This window comes from Triticum urartu, chromosome 7 (assembly GCF_003073215.2).
Source record: "Triticum urartu cultivar G1812 chromosome 7, Tu2.1, whole genome shotgun sequence".
In the NCBI taxonomy this organism is placed as follows: domain Eukaryota; kingdom Viridiplantae; phylum Streptophyta; class Magnoliopsida; order Poales; family Poaceae; genus Triticum; species Triticum urartu.
Genome location: NC_053028.1, coordinates 206,697,931 through 206,715,581, shown reverse-complemented (window position 1 = coordinate 206,715,581; position 17,651 = coordinate 206,697,931).

The window sequence follows — 17,651 nt, the reverse complement described above, 5'->3', positions numbered from 1 at the left end:
CGTCGTCGCTGTCGCAGATGACGACGATTCCGCCTTCGTCGCGGCCGTGTCGACGCTCCGCGAAGCGAAGCAGGGCGGCGCGCGGGCGCTCCTTCGCCTTCTCCAGGCGCTCCTTCTCCATCGCTATGGAGTCCCTGCGCGCCCATTCCAGGGCCGCGTCGTCGTCGTTGAGCTCCGTCGTCATCGGCGCGGCCGGCTCCTTCTTCACCGGTGCGAGCCCCGGCTCCGTCTTCACCGGCGCGAGCCCCGACTCCGTCTTTGGCTTGACGAAGCGCGGAGGAGGAGCCGGCGAGTAGGCGCGCCGGCCGCCCTCGTTGATGACGATGCCGACGCTGCGAGTGCGCCGGCCGAGCGGCGTCTCCGCCGCGGGCTCGGCCTTGACGTCGAGCAGGGCCGGAGTGCCGGAGGAGTGCGATGAAGATCGGGAGGAGGAAGAAGAGGAGGAGGATCCAAACCTCCTTGGCGCCCATGGCCCGGCGCGTCGGTGCTGCGCCGGGGCGGCCGCCCTCGCCGGGTACGCCAACGGCGGGTCATTGCCGCCCTCGAGGTACGTCAGCATGCCCTCGAGTGTGCGGCCGGGGACGCCCCACCACAGGTGGCGCCCTCGCTGTTCTGCCGGCCGCCAACCACCGGCGCGCCATTGATGGACGCCAAGCGCTGCTGCTGGCGGCGCTCGAAATACGCCGCCCACGCGTGGTTGTCGGCTGCGTACTGGGGAAGGGAGAGTTGGGCGTCGGTGAGGGAGGCGCGCACGACCTCGACTTCCTCAGCGAAGTACTTCGGCTTCGCCACGGCGTCGAGCAACGGGGGAATGGGCACTCCCCCGGCGCTGAGCCTTCACCCTGTCGGCCCGACGCGCATGTCCGGCGGTGCCGGGATGTTCGCCTGGAACAGGAGTCAGGACTCCTGTTCGCGGAGCGAACGACGGCCGAAGCCGTTGGCCGTCGCCTCGTCTCCGGGGTAGCGTTCCGCCATGGCGACGGGCTCGGGAGAGGTAGAGAGATAGGGGGAGGGGCTGGGCGGCGGCGCTCGGGAGAGGTAGGGAAAAGGAGGAGCTGGGCGGCGACGAGGGGCGGGGCTGGTGTGGTCACAGGCGAGTGCAGGCCACCGGCTATATAGCCGCGCCGCACCCGTGTGTACGCGTGCGAGGGAGGGGAGGCGTCGGCGCGCCGTCCCGTGACGCGCCGCCCATGAGGAATCAATGGCAAGGCTGACCGGCGGCAGCCTTGGCATTGATTCCCCGCGGGAACCGAGGCCGTTGGGGAAAAACGAGGCGCCGTGTCGCTGACGCGGCGGGCCCGCGGCTGTTTCGCGCCAAAACAGTTCGCCCCGGCGCCCCCGGGCGCCCCCAGCGTGCCGGGTTCGGCCTGGGTCCACCGGCGCTGTTTTCGGCCTAGGACGGTGAAAATCAGTCTCCTGGGACGTGATTGGGCTGTTTGTTTGACGCCGGCACAAAAAAATCGTCTGAGAAGGCCTTTCTGGAGGCGCGGCTGGAGATGCCCTAATACTAGATAGCATGTGGTTGTCTTGTTCCTTCCGCTCCACGGCCCTTTCAAGCGAGCAATTGCTTCACCAGATACAAGTTACAACTGGTGATATCAGCGACAGTGAGTGAGTGGCTGGGTGCCTGCTGCTGAGACCATTTTCCGGTTTCTTTTTAAAGCTCCCGAGGGCCGGTCGTCCGGCAAAGATGGAGCCGATGGAAGTTCCCAAAGTTAGGTTAGGTGGCCATTTATTCATTCATGGATGGGTGGCCATGAGACCCGACCCTCCTGCGTCGCCAACAAGGCGTGCAGCAAAAGCAAAGGGCGGGGGGCCCTTGGGCCTTGTGGGGGGGCACAGTGCAGGGGAGCTCGCAGGACCAGGGATGCGAGCCCAAAGCTATTCACTGCTGCTTCTGCGGCACTGCTGCGAGTGCTCAAAGCTTTGCAGAGCAGCGGCGTGGCTTGTGGCAAACGTAGAAAAGGCAGTAGAGTCGTAGCGCCACTTTCCGCGGGCTCCAGCTCCATCAAGATTTTGACAACGCAAAATAGTACTGTACGTACTGGGGATTTAGAGCGATCTCCGTCGTTTCGTTTGGACCGATCTAGTTCTGTGCTCTGTGGTGGACATCGCTGGTTGCTGCCGGTGACCACAGGGACAGCCGGACAGGGATCTAGGATTCATTCATCTCCGAGATGGCCACTGAAATCGTCCTTTTCTTTTTTGCGAGTGAAATTTGTATTACTCAACCACCAAGAAAATTACAATCAGCCGCTGATAGTTCTACCGCAACAAGGGGACCAGATCCTAGCCAAGTCATTGCTCTTCCCTCTATGCGGGCAAAATTTGCTAAGCTATCACTAACCTTATTAACATGACGGCTAACATGAGTAATACATCATTCATGAAGTGACATGAGATATCTAATCTCCTTAACTAAGGAAGCATAAATCGACCCGTCTTGTTCTCGTCCTTGGATCAACTTGATTGCCACTGAAATCGTCCTTGTTCTTGAAAAAAAAAACTGCATGCTCTTGCTGGCCCGGAAGACATCGAACGTGGGCAGACGCTACATCCATTCTATTAATACAAGATAGACCATTCTCCATGATGGAGCTGGAATCGGCACTTAAGGATACTCACACTAATACCGCGCCGGGCCAGATTGTTTTCCGGTTAAATTCTACAAGAAATTCTGGCCTTTGATAGGACAGCAGATGTTAAAACTTTCAGATACTTCCACAAGGGGAAGAGTCGATATCAAGGGCCTAAACTATGCCATCATTACCCTGCTTCCTAAGACTCCAGGGGCGGAGCTTATTAAGCAGTTCAGACCCATTGCACTGATCAATATTGGTTTCTGCTTGTTAGTTAAGGGGTTTGCCACTCGGCTGACGCCGATTGCGATCAGATTATCAGCCAAAGCTAACCAGCCTTTATCCAAGGCCGCAACATCCTCGAGGGGATCTCAATACTCCATGAGGTCCTTCATTAAGTAAATCAACAAAAGGAGAGCTTCCTTGTACTGAAATTGGATTTTGAGAAGGCATATGACCGCTTTAACTGGGAATTCCTAAAAAAATCATGGGGCTGAAAGGTTTTTTTACCACTGTGGGTGAGTTGGATCATGCAAATGGTCAGGGGTGGCCAGACGGCCATCAACATTAACGGAGAGATGAGACCATATTTTCGTAATTCAAAAGGGGTCAGGCAAGGTGACCCCATATCCCCATTGCTTTTCAACATAATGGTTGAAGCCTTGGCGGTCATCCTAGACCTAGAGGGAGCTAAGAAGGCTGGTCACATTCAGGGAGTTTTCCCAGAGCTGAGTGAGGGGGTTATTACTCATTTGCAATACGCCGACGGCACATCGATTATCATTAAGAATGATCATGTCAGCCTAGTGAACTTGAAGTTTAAAAGATCGTGGATGTCGCCTAGAATGGGGGGGGGGTGAATAGGCGCTTTAACATAATTATGGTTTATCCTTGAACAAATGGAAATAAAACTAGCGTTTAATTTGTCAAGCACAAAACCTAAATCGACTAGGCTCACCTATGTGCACCAACAACTTATGCTAAGCAAAATAAACAACTAAGTGATAGCAAGATATATATCATGTCTATGGCTATCACAAAGTAAAGTGAATAAGTAAAGGGCTCGGGTAAGAGATAACCGAGGCACACAAAGACGATGATGTATCCCGAAGTTCACACCCATGCATATGCTAATCTTGATTTGGAGTGGTGTGGAGGCACAATGCTCCCCAAGAAGCCACTAGGGCCACCGTAATCTCCTCACGCCCTTGCACAATGCAAGATGCCATGATTCCACTAAGGGACCCTTGAGGGCGGTCACCAAACCCGTAAAAATGGCAACCCTTGGCAGTGGTCACCGAACTCGCAAAAAGTGATTACATCGAATAGAACTCCAAGAACATCAAGTAGAACATTGTACTGAAGATCAAAGAGAGAGAGAAGAAGCCATCTAGCTACTAACTATGGACCCGTAGGTCTATGGTAAACTACTCACACATCATCAGAAAGGCAGCAAGGTTGATGTAGAGCCCCTCCACGATTGATTCCCCCTTCGGCAGAGTGCCGGAAAAGGCCTCCAGATGAGATATCTCGAGAACAGGAACTTGCAGCGGCGGAAAAAGTATTTTGGGTGGCTCACTGTTGGTTTCCCGATTTTAGAGAATTTATAGAGCCAGAATTAGGTCAAACGGGTGAATGTGGGCCCCACGAGCCACCAGGGCACGCCCACCCCCTGGGCGCGCCGTGGTGCTCGTGGGCCCCTCCTTCATCTTCTGGCCCTCTCCTGAAGCTTCTAGGGTCTCTTTTGTCCAGAAAAAGATCTTCAAAAAGTTTTGTGGCATTTGGACTTCGTTTGGTACTGATATACTAGAAAACCAAAAATAGGAAAAAAAACAGCAACTTGCATTGGGCACTAAGTTAATAGGCTAGTCCCAAAAATGATATATAATTGCTTGTAAATGCATATAAAATATCCAAGATTGATACTATAATAGCATGGAACAATAAAAAATTATAGATACGTTGGAGACGTATCAGCGTCCCCAAACTTAATTCTTGCTCGCCCTCTAGTAGGTAAATGATAAAATAGAATTTTTGATGTGGAATGCTACATATCATATTCATCAAATAAATCTTTTCTGTTGTGGCATCGATATTTTGACTTGAGTGATTCAAAGCAATAGTCTACAGCTTGACATGAAGATATAAATACTCAACCATACTAACAAGCAACCATGTCTTTCAAAATATCAACGCTAAAGAAAGGTATCCCTAGCCCATTATGCTCAGTCGTTGATCCATTCATGAAACACACTCAACATTAACTACACCCAATGCACAAGCATGACAATAATGCTCTCTAGTTGGTGCTTTATAAGAGAAGATGGAGACTCAACATAAAAATAAAAATGCATAAAATTAAAATAGATAGGCCCTTCGCAGAGGGGAGCAGAGATTTGCAGAGGTGGCAGAGCTCAAAGTTTAAAATAGAGATAAAATTATTTTTGAGAGACGCATGCTTTTCCTGTCAACGTCACGACCGAAAGTTTCCAATATCTCCCATGCTAGACACACTATAGGCGCTTCCCAAACAGAAAATAAAGTTTACTCCCCCTCCACCATTCTTTCATAATCCATGGCTAGCTGTATCCATGGGTGCCTTCCAAACTTTCAACTTTCCAAGGGGGACTTTATTATTTTATTTTTATTTTTTTTCTTTCATTTTCAGACTGGGCATCCCTATTACCTGTCACTTTCTCGTTCAATGACAAGTGAATAAACACTCATCGTGAGAATAACCATTTAGCATGAAAGATATTGGCCACCCTTTGTCGCTTCATGAGAGGTACGGGCATACTAAACGGATAGTTTTTTGAATGATTAGAGTTAGCACATGCAAATTTATTTGGAACGGCATGTAAATACCGCATATAGGTAGGTATAGTGGACTCATTTGGCATAACTTTGGGTTTAAGGAATTGGATGCACAAGCAGTATTCCCGCTTAGTACAAATGGAGGCTAGCAAATAGATTGAGAAGCAACCAACCAAAAAACGAAAACAGTCATACACATGCATTGAGAATAACTAACACTGAATCATGCACCATAAGTAGGATATAACTTTGTTGCATAACTATTGACTTTACATGCATGCATAGGGAATCACAAACCTTAACACCAATATTCTTACTAGATCACAATTACTCACTAGCATAACGCACATATTATCATCCCCATATCGCAAAACTGTTGTAAGGAATCAAACTTATCATATCTAGTGATCTACACGAAAGTTTTATTATATCCTTCTTGAATAGTCATCACATTGAGACCAAATTCATATCTTGTGCAAATTACCATTACTATTATCAACTCTCAAAATGATATAAGTGAAGCATGATAGTTCATCTATTTCTTCGAAATTTAATCACCGTCGTGCTCTAAAAGATATAAGTGAAGCACTAGAGCAACTACCTAGCTCAAAAGATATAAGTGAAGCACATAGAGTATTCTAACAAATCATGAAAAATGTGTGTCCCTCTCAAAAAGGTGTGTCCAACAAGGATGATTGTGACAAACTAAAAAGAAAACAAAGACTCATATAATACACGACGCTCCAAGAAAAAATCATATCATGTGATGAATAAAAAATATAGCTCCAAGTAACATTACCGATGGTCGGTAGAAGAAAGAGGGGATGCCTTCCGGGGCATCCCCAAGACCAGGGCCCACAAGCCTGAGGGGCGCGCCCCATTAGATGCTTGGGAGTCCTTGAATATTACCTTGGGGTGCCTCGGGCATCCCTGAGCTTAGGCTCTTGCCACTCCTTATTCCTTCATCCATCGTGATCTCACTCAAAACTTGAAAACTTCAGCACGCAAAACTCAACAAAACCTTCATGAGATCCGTTAGTATAATAAAGCAAATCACTACTTTAGGTACTGTTGCAAATCCGTTTATATTTTATTATTGCATTATGCCTACTGTATTCTAACTTCACCATGGCTTATACCCCCCGATACAATCCATAGATTCATGAAAACAAGCGAACAACGAAACAAAAACATAATCTGTCAAAAACAGAACAGTCTGTAGTAATTCAAACAATGACCATACTTGTGTAACTCCAAAAATTCTGAAACATTAGGACAATGTGGGCAATTTGTATATCAATCATGTTAAAAACATTTAACAATTTATCAAGCTCTAGAAAATTTTAACAATTCTGCTACTGGAAGAAAAAGTTTATGTTTTTGCACAGAATCAAAGGAATTGCCATCCAAGTCATCCCAAAAGGCTTTACTTGGCAGAAACACTAATTAAAACACAAAAACACAACCATAAAAATAGCATAATTGTGTGCACACAAAAAACAGAAAAGATAACTATTGGGTTGTCTCCCAACAAGCTCTTTCTTTATAGCATTTAAGGTATGCTTGGGATATTAATGATGCTCACATAAAAGACAAGAATTAAAGCACAAAGAGAGCATCATAAAACATGTGACCAACACATTTAAGTTTGACATACTTCCTATGCATATACATTTTATAGGAAAAATTTTATCAAGACAAGCAATATCTAGCTTATGCAAGGAAGAAGGAAGCATATTCCCCCTCTCATAATAATTACATGTAGTATCATACTCAAATTCAACAATATAGCTATCATATAAAATTTTCTCTTCATTATCCACATGCATAAAAGTTTATAATCTTCCAAGATAGTGGGATTAACATCAACTGAAGTCATGACCTCTCCAATCCCAGTTTCATAAAAAAATTCATAAGATTGAACACTCTCCAAACATGTGGGATTCTTTTTACCTAAAATTGACATTCTTCCAAACCCACTTTCAACATTATTGCAAACATGATTATCAATTTCATATTCATCATGAGGCTTAAATAAATTTTCAAGATCATAAAAAAATTATCACCCAATCATGATCATTGTAATAAGTAGTTGACATAACAAAATTATCATCCCCAAGCTTGAAGATTTGCATATCATTAGCACAATTGTCATTACTAGAATTTATAATAATATCATTGTAATCATGCTTCTCATTCAAGGAGCTATCGTCAATCACCTTAACAATTTCTTCTTTTAACACTTCATCATGATACGTCTCCAACTTATCTATAATTTTTTATTGTTCCCTGCGGTTATATTATCTTTCTTGGATGTGTTACAATCATTTTATATAATTTTTTATACTAACCTATTGACATAGTGCCCAGTGCCAATTGTATTTTTTTTGCTTTTTTACATCGCAGGAAATCAATACCAAACGGAGTCCAAATGCAGCGAAACTTTTCGTGGAATTTTTATGGACCAAAAGACACCCAATGGACCGGAGAAGCACCTAGGGGGTGGGGGTGCCCCGAGGGGGGCACAACCCACTAGGGCGCGCCTGGGGCCCCAGGCGCGCCCAGGTGGGTTGTGCCCACCTCGGTGGCCTCCCGCACCGCCTCTTTGCTCTATAAATACCCCCAATATTCCATATACCATAGGAGAGTCGAAATAAATCAATTCTAGTCGCCGCTAGTCCCAGAAACCACAGACCCAATCTAGACACAATCACAGAGGGGTTCGTCATCCTCATTGGTGCCTCTCTGATGATGCATGAGTAGTCTTTTGTAGACCTACGTGTCCGTAGTTAGTAGCTAGATGGCTTCCTCTCTCTCTCTCTCTCTCTCTCTCTCTCTTTTGATTCTCAATACAATGGTCTCTTGGAGATCCATATGATGTAACCCTTTTTGTGGTGTGTTTGTTGGGATCCGATGAACTTTGAGTTTATGATCAGATCTATGTTTTTATCCATGAAAGTTACTTGAGTCTTCTTTGATCTCTTATATGCATTATTGCTTATAGCCTCATATTTATTCTCCGATATTTGGGTTTTGTTTGGCCAACTTGATCTATTTATCTTGCAATGGGAAGAGGTGCTTTGTGATGGGTTCAATCTTATGGTGCATGATCCCAGGGACAGAAGGGGAACCGACACGTATGTATCGTTGCTATTAAGGATAACAAGATGGGGTGTATTTCTACATAAATAGATCTTGCCTACATCATGTCATCGTTATTATTGCATTACTCTGTTTCTCCATGAACTTAATACATTAGATGCATGTTGGAAAGCGGTCTATGTGTGGAGTAATAGTAGTAGATGCGGGCAGGAGCCGGTCTACTAATCTTGGATGTGATGCCTATATAATGATCATTGCCTGGATATCGTCATGATTATTTGAAGTTCTATCAATTGCCCAACAGTAATTTGTTTACCCACAGTTTGCTATTTTTCTCGAGAGAAGCCACTAGTGAAATCTACGGCCCCCGGGTCTCTTCTTTATTATATTTTCCTTCGCGATCTATTTTTATTTGCTTTTATTTTCAGATCTATTAATCCAAAAATCCAAAAATACCTTGCTGCAACTTTTATTTATTTATTTTATCTCGTGTTCCCGCGAGATCTATTTCTCCAATCTACTACAATTTTACCTATCCTTTTACCCGTGAGGGATTGACAACCCCTCTCTTACGTCGGGTTGCAAGTATTTGTTCTTTGTGTGCAGGAGCTGTTTACGTGGTGTTGCATGGTTCTCCTACTTGTTCGATAACCTTGGTCTCATCACTGAGGGAAATACCTACCATTATTGTGTTGCATCATCCCTTCCTCTTTGGTAAAATACCGACGTAGTTCAAGCAAACATCACATCACAATTTTTAGATTCATGAATTTCAAGCAAAACTTCATAGAGATAATCTAGTGCAAACATCTCACTAGCAATTGGTTAATCATAATTGGATCTTTTAAAAATATTAGCAAGAGGATGAGGATCCATCTTAATTTTTCTTATTTATTTTTTCGTTTTTGAGTGTTGACATGAAGGCAAAAAGCAAGCAAACATGCAAAAAGGGAAAAAATATTTTTGTGTTTTTGTGAAAATGTTTTAGAAGTGGGGGAGATGAAAACGAGAGGCAAATGGAAAATAAAGTAAATGCAAGGAGATAAAAGTTTATGGGTAGGTACTTGATAGATGTTGATGATGTCTCCCGACAACGGCGTCAGAAATTCTTCCTGCTACTTGTGAGTTGCGTTGGGATTTCCCGAAGGGGATAATGCAGTATAGTAGAGATATTTATTTCCCTCAGTTAAGAACCAAGGTTATCAATTAAGTAGGGGAACCACGCATCACCTCATTAGTAGTACTTGCACACAAAATAAGAAATACTTGCACCCAACGCGAACAAGGCGTTGTCAATCCCTTAGCGGTTATTTGCAAAGATTAAATTTTGTAGTGATTGATAGATAGATAAAACACGAAATAAATAAAGTAAAGAAAAATTGGAGGAAGGTATTTTTGGATTTTAATATAGGATAAAAGTAGACCCGGGGGGCCATAGTTTTCACTAGAGGCTTCTCTCTTAAAAGAACAGATACGGTGGGTAAACAAATTACTGCCGGGCAATTGATAGAAAAGCAAATAATCAAGACGATATCCAAGGCAATGATCATATATAGGCATCATGTCCGAGACAAGTAGACTAACTCCTGCGTGCATCTACTACTATTACTCCACACATCGACCGCTATCCAACATGCATCTAGAGCATTAAGTTCATAAAGAACGGAGTAACGCCTTAAGCAAGATGACATGATGTAGACAAAGTAAACTCACACATGAATAAACCTCATCTATTTATCCTTAATGGCAACGGTAGAAATACGTGTCATGTCCCTTTCTGTCACTGGGATTGAGCACCGCAAGATCGAACCTATCACAAAGCACCTCTCCCATTGCAAGAAAAATCAATCTAGTTGGCCAAACCAAATCAATAGATCGGAGAGAAATACAAAACTATAATAATCATGCATATTAGTTTTAGAGAAGACTCAAACAATATTCATGGATAATCTGGTCATAAACTCACAATTCATCGGATCCTAACAAACACACCGCAAAAAGTGGTTACATCGAATAGAACTCCAAGAACATCAAGGAGAACATTGTATTGAAGATCAAAGAGAGAGAAGAAGCCATCTAGCTACTAACTATGGACATGTAGGTCTGTGGTAAACTGCTCACACACCATCGGAAGGGCAGCAAGGTTGATGTAGAGCCCCTCTGTCATTGATTCCGCCTCCGGCAGAGTGTCGGAAAAGGCCTCCAGATGGGATCTCTCGAGAACAGGAACTTGTGGCGGTGGAAAAAGTATTTTGGGTGGCTCTCTATGAAGGAAATATGCCCTAGAGGCAATAATAAAGTTATTATTTATTTCCTTACATCATGATAAATGTTTATTATTCATGCTAGAATTGTATTAACCGGAAACATAATACATGTGTGAATACATAGACAAACAGAGTGTCACTAGTATGCCTCTACTTGACTAGCTCGTTGATCAAAGATGGTTATGTTTCCTAACCATGGACATGAGTTGTCATTTGATAAACGGGATCACATCATTAGGAGAATGATGTGATTGACTTGACCCATTCCGTTAGCTTAGCACTTGATCGTTTTAGTTTATTGCTATTGCTTTCTTCATGACTTATACATGTTCCTATGACTATGAGATTATGCAACTCCCGATTACCGGAGGAACACTTTGTGTGCTACCAAACGTCACAACGTAACTGGGTGATTATAAATGTGCTCTACAGGTGTCTCCGATGGTACTCATTGAGTTGGCATAGATCGAGATTAGGATTTTTCACTCCGATTGTCGGAGAGGTATCTCTGGGCCCTCTCGGTAATGCACATCACTATAAGCCTTGCAAGCAATGAAACTAATGAATTAGCTGCGGGATGATGCATTATGGAACGAGTAAAGAGACTTGCCAGTAACGAGATTGAGCTAGGTATTGAGATACCGATGATCGAATCTCGGGCAAGTAACATACCGATGACAAAGGGAACAACATATGTTGTTATGCGGTTTGACCGATAAAGATCTTCTTAGAATATGTAGGAACCAATATGAACATCCAGGTTCCGCTATTGGTTATTGACCGGAGACATGTCTCGGTCATGTCTACATAGTTCTCGAACCCGTAGGGTCCGCACGCTTAAAGTTCTGTGACGATCGGTATTATGAGTTTACGTGATTTGATGTACCGAAAGTAGTTCGGAGTCCCGGATATGATCAAGGACATGACGAGGGGTCTCGAAATGGTCGAGATATAAAGATTGATATATTGGACGACTATATTCAGATACCGAAAGTGTTCCGGGTGATTTCGGAGAAAATCGGAGTGCCGGAGGGTTATCGGAACCCCCCCGGGAGAAGTAATGGGCCACATGGGCCTTAGTGGAGAGGGAGAGGGCCGGCCAGGGCAGGCCGTGTGCCCCCTCCCCCTCTGGTCCGAATTGGACTTGGTAGGGGGGGCCCTTTCCTTCTCCCTCTCCTCCTTCCTTTCCCCCTCCTAGTAGGAGTAGGAAAGGGGAGTCCTACTCCTACTAGGAAGAGGACTCCTCCTCCTGGCGCGCCCTGCAAGGGCCGGCCAGCCTTCCCCCTTGCTCCTTTATATACGGGGGTAGGGGGCACCCTAGAACACACAAGTTGATCATTGATCTTTGTTAGCCGTGTGCGGTGCCCCCTCCACCGTAATCCACCTCGGTCATATCGTAGCGGTGCTTAGGCGAAGCCTTGCGTTGGTAGCATCAGCATCACCGTCATCACATCGTCGTGCTGACGGAACTCTCCCTCGAAGCTCTGCTGGATCGGAGTTTGTGGGATGTCACCGAGCTAAACGTGTGCTGAACTCGGAGGTGTCGTACGTTCGGTACTTGGATCGGTCAGATTGTGAAGACGTACGACTACATCAACCGCGTTCTCATAACGCTTCCGCTTATGATCTACGAGGGTACGTGGACGACACTCTCCCCTCTCGTTGCTATGCATCACCATGATCTTGCGTGTGCGTAGGATTTTTTTTGAAATTACTACGTTCCCCAACACTCTATTGGTTTCCCGATTTTAGAGAATTTTTAAAGGTGGAATTAGGTCGAACGGATGATTATGGGCCCCACGAGCCACCAGGGCGCGCCCACACCCTGGGCGCGTCATGGTGCCTAATACTTCTCCAACGTATCTATTATTTTTGATTGTTCCATGCTATTATATTATCTATTTCGAATGTTTTATATGCATTAATATGCTATTTTATATTATTTTTGGCACTAACTTATTAACCTAGAGCCCAGTGCCAGTTTCTGTTTTTTCCTTGTTTTTGAGTTTTACAGAAAGTGAATACCAAACAGAATAAAACTTTTGCGATGATTTTTCTTGGACCAGAAGACACATGTAGGACTTGGAGAGGAAGGCAAAAGAGTCCTGAGGGCTCCACAAGCCCTCAGGCACGCCCTAGGGGGGGCCTGGCTCGTGGGCCCCACGGGAGTCCTCCGACCCTAATCTTTGGCCTATAAATTCAGAAATATTCCCAAACCACCAGAAGTGTCCACCAAAATACTTTTCCGCCGCCGGAACCTACTGTTCCCGTGAGATCCCATCTTGGGGCCTTTTTTGGCATCTTGCCGGAGGGGGATTCGATCACGGAGGGCTTCTACATCAACTCTATTGCCCTTCCGATGAAGCATGAGTAGTTTACCACAGACCTACGGGTCCATGGCTAGTAGCTAGATGGCTTCTTCTCTATCTTTGATCCTCAATACCATGTTCTCCTCGTTGTTCTTGGAGATATATCTGATGAAATATTCTTTTATGGTGTGTTTGTAGAGATATGAAGAACTGTGGATTTATGGTTAGTTTATCTATGAATATTATTTGAATCTTCTCTGAATTCTTATATGCATGATTTGATATCTTTGTATTTCTCTTCGAATTATCGGTTTGGTTTGGTGCTACCTCTTGAGCATGCATTGGTTTTCCCTTGAAGAGGAAAGGGTGATGCAACAAAGTAGCGTAAGTATTTCCCTAAGTTTTTGAGAACCAAGGTATCAATCCAGTAGGAGACTACACGCAAGTCCCTTGTACCTGCACAAACAAATAAGAACCTTGCAACCAACGCGATAAAGGGGTTGTCAATCCCTTCACGACCACTTGCAAAAGTGAGATCTGATAAAGATAATAAGATAAATATTTTTGGTATTTTTGTTTTATAGATTGGAAAATAAAGATTGCAAAATAAAAGGCGGCAGAAATAGCAAGTAGATAGGAGAATAATATGATGGAAGATAGACCCGGGGGCCATAGGTTTCACTAGGGGCTTCTCTCAAGATAGCAAATTCTACGGTGGGTGAACAAATTACTGTCGAGCAATTGATAGAAAAGCGCATAGTTATGAGAATATCTGGGCATGATCATGTATATAGGCATCACGTCTGCGATAAGTAGACCGAAATGATTCTGCATCTACTACTATTACTCCACACATCAACCGCTATCCAGCATGCATCTAGAGTATGAAGTTCATCAGAACAGAGTAACACATTAGACAAGATGACATGATGTAGAGTGATAAACTCAAGCAATATGATATAAACCCCATCTTTTTATCCTCAATGGCAACAATACAATACGTGCCTTGCTGCCCCTGCTATCACTGGGAAAGGACACAGCAAGATTGAACCCAAAGCTAAGCACTTCTCCCATTGCAAGAAAGATCAATCTAGTAGGCCAAACCAAACTGATAATTCAAAGAGACTTGCAAAGATATTAAATCATGCATAAAAGAATTCAGAGAAGAATCAAATATTGTTCATAGACAATCTTGATCATAAACCCACAATTCATGGATCTTGACAAACACATTGCAAAAAGAATTACATCGAATAGATCTCCAAGAGAATCGAGCAGAACTTTGTATTGAGATCCAAAGAGAGAGAAGAAGCCATCTAGCTAATAACTATGGACCTGAAGGTCTGTGGTAAACTACTCACACATCATCGAAGAGGGTATGGTGTTGATGTAGAAGCCCTCCGTGGTTGATTCCCCCTCCGGCGGAGCGCCGGAAAAGGCCCCAAGATGGGATCTCACGGGTACAGAAGGTTGTGGCGGTGGAAATAGGGTTTCGTGGTGCTCTCGTATGTTTTCGGGGTATATGAGTATATATAGGTGAAAGAAGTAGGTCGGTGGAGCCACGAGGGGCCCACGAGGGTGGGGGTGCGCCTACCCCCCTGGGCGCGCCCTCCTACCTCGTGGCCGCCTTGTTGCTTCCTTGACGTCCACTCCAAGTCTCCTGGATTGCGTTTGTTCCAAAATAACTCTCCCGAAGGTTTCATTCCATTTGGTATTCCTTTTCCAGGAAACACTGAAATAGGCAAAAAAACAGCAATTTGCACTGGGCCTTTGGTTAGTAGGTTAATTCCAAAAATAATATAAAATTGCATAACAAAGCCCATTGAACATCTAAAATAGATAATATAATAGCATGGAACAATCAAAAATTATAGATACGTTGCAGACGTATCAAGCATCCCCAAGCTTAATTCCTGCTCATCCTCGAGTAGGTAAATGATAAAAGTAGAATTTTTGATGTGGAATGCTACCTAGCATAATTCTCAATGCAATTTTCTTTATTGTGGCATGAATGTTCAGATCTAAAAGATTCAAGAAAAAAGTTTACTATTGACATAAAAATAATAATACTTCAAGCATACTAACAAAGCAATCATGTCTTCTCAAAATAACATGGCCAAAGAAAGTTATCCCTACAAAATCATATAGTCTGGCTATGCTCTATCTTCATCACACAAGGTATTTAATCATGCACAACCCTGATGACAAGCCAAGAAATTGTTTCATACTTTTGATGTTCTCAAACTTTTTCAATCTTCACGCAATATATGAGCGTGAGCCATGGACATAGCACTATATGTGGAATAGAATGGTGGTTGTGGAGAAGACAAAAAAAGGAGAAGATAGTCTCACATCAACTAGGCGTATCAACGGGCTATGGAGATGCCCATCAATAGATATCAATGTGAGTGAGTAGGGATTGCCATGCAATGGATGCACTAGAGCTATAAGTGTATGAAAGCTCAACAAAAGAAACTAAGTGGGTGTGCATCCAACTCGCTTGCTCACGAAGACCTAGGGAATTTTGAGGAAGCTCATCATTGGAATATATAATGTAAAATTTCCACTAGCATATGAAAGTGACAACATAGGAGACTCTCTATCATGAAGATCATAGTGCTACTTTGAAGCACAAGTGTGGTAAAAGGATAGTAACATTGTCCCTTCTCTCTTTTTCTCTCATTTCTATTTTTTGGGCCTTTTCCCTTTTTATGGCATTTTTTTCTTTTCGTCCGGAGTCTCATCCTGACTTGTGGGGGAATCATAGTCTCCATCATCATTTCCTCACTTGGGATAATGCTCTAATAGTGATGATCATCACACTTTTATTTACTTACAACTAAAAAATTACAACTCAATACTAGAACAAAGTATGACTCTATGTGAATGCCTCCGGCGGTGTACTGGGAGGTGCAATGAATCAAGAGTGACATGTATGAAAGAATTATAAAGGTGGCTTTGCCACAAATACGATGTCAATTACATGATCATGCAAAGCAATATGACAATGATAACGTGTCATAAAAACGGAACGGTGGTAAGTTGCATGGCAATATATCTCGGAATGGCTATGAAAATGCCATAATAGGTAGGCATGGTGGCTGTTTTGAGGAAGGTATATGGTCGGTGTATGATACCGGCAAAAGGTGCGCGGTATTAGAGAGGCTAGCAATGGTGGAAGGGTGAGAGTGCGTATAATCCACGGACTCAACATTAGTCATAAAGAACTCACATACTTATTGCAAAAATTTATTAGTTATCAAAATGAAGTACTACGTGCGTGCTCCTAGGGGGATAGATTGGTAGGAAAAGACCATCGCTCGTCCCCGACCGCCACTCATAAGGAAGACAATCAATAAATAAATCATGCTCCGACTTCATCACATAATGGTTCGCCATACGTGCATGCTACGGGAATCACAAACTTTAGAACAAGTATTTCTCAAATTCACAACTACTCAACTAGCATGACTATAATATCACCATCTTCATATCTCAAAACAATCATAAAGAATCAAACTTCTCATAGCATTCGATGCACTTTATATGATAGTTTTTATTATACCCAACTTGGATGTTCATCACATTAGGACTAATTTTATAGCCAAAGAAAATTACCATGCTGTTCTATAAGACTCTCAAATAATATATTGCCATCAAGGGTAAAAAGATGGGATTTTTATCATATTGCTTGAGTTTTTCCCTCTACATCATGTCATCTTACTTAAGGTGTTACTCCGTTCTTATGAACTTAATACTTTAGATGCATGCTGGGTAGCGGTCGATGTGTGGAGTAATAGTAGTAGATGCAGAATCGTTTCGGTCTACCTGACACGGACGTGCTGCCTATATTCATAATCATTACCTTGGATATCATCATAACTTTGCGCTTTTCTATCAATTGCTCAACATTAATTTGTTCACCCACCTTATTATTTGCCTTAGAGAAACCTCTAGTGAAACCTATGGCCCCCGGGTCTATTTTCCATCATATATTTTCAGATCTATGAACCAAAAAACCCAAAATACCTTGCTACAATTTATTTACTTTTATTTTGTTTTATGTTTAGTAATCTTTTATATATATCTCTGTGAGATCTCACTTTTGCAAGTGACCATGAAGGGATTGACAACCCCTTTATTGCGTTGGGTGCAAGTGTTTGATTGTTTGTGTAGGTGCGTATATTGGAGACTTGCGTGTATCTCCTAATGGATTGATACCTTGGTTATTAACCGAGGGAAATACTTATCTCTACTTTGCTGCATCACCCTTTCCTCTTCAAGGGAAAACAAACGCAAGCTCAAGAAGTAGCAGGAAGAATTTTTGGCGCCGTTGTCGGGGAGATCTACATCAAGCCTACTAAGTAACCACCATAAACTCTTATCTCTTGCATTGCATTATTTGCCATTTGCCTCTTGTTTTCCTCTCCTCCACTTCTAAAACAATTCCAGAAAAACACAAAAAGATTTGCCTTTTTGTTCGCCCTTTTTTTGTTCGTCTTTTAGTTTGCTTTTCATTCGCTCATGTGTTAGATTTCTTGTTTGCCCGTATGGCTCAACCTAAGAGCTTTGATCCTTAC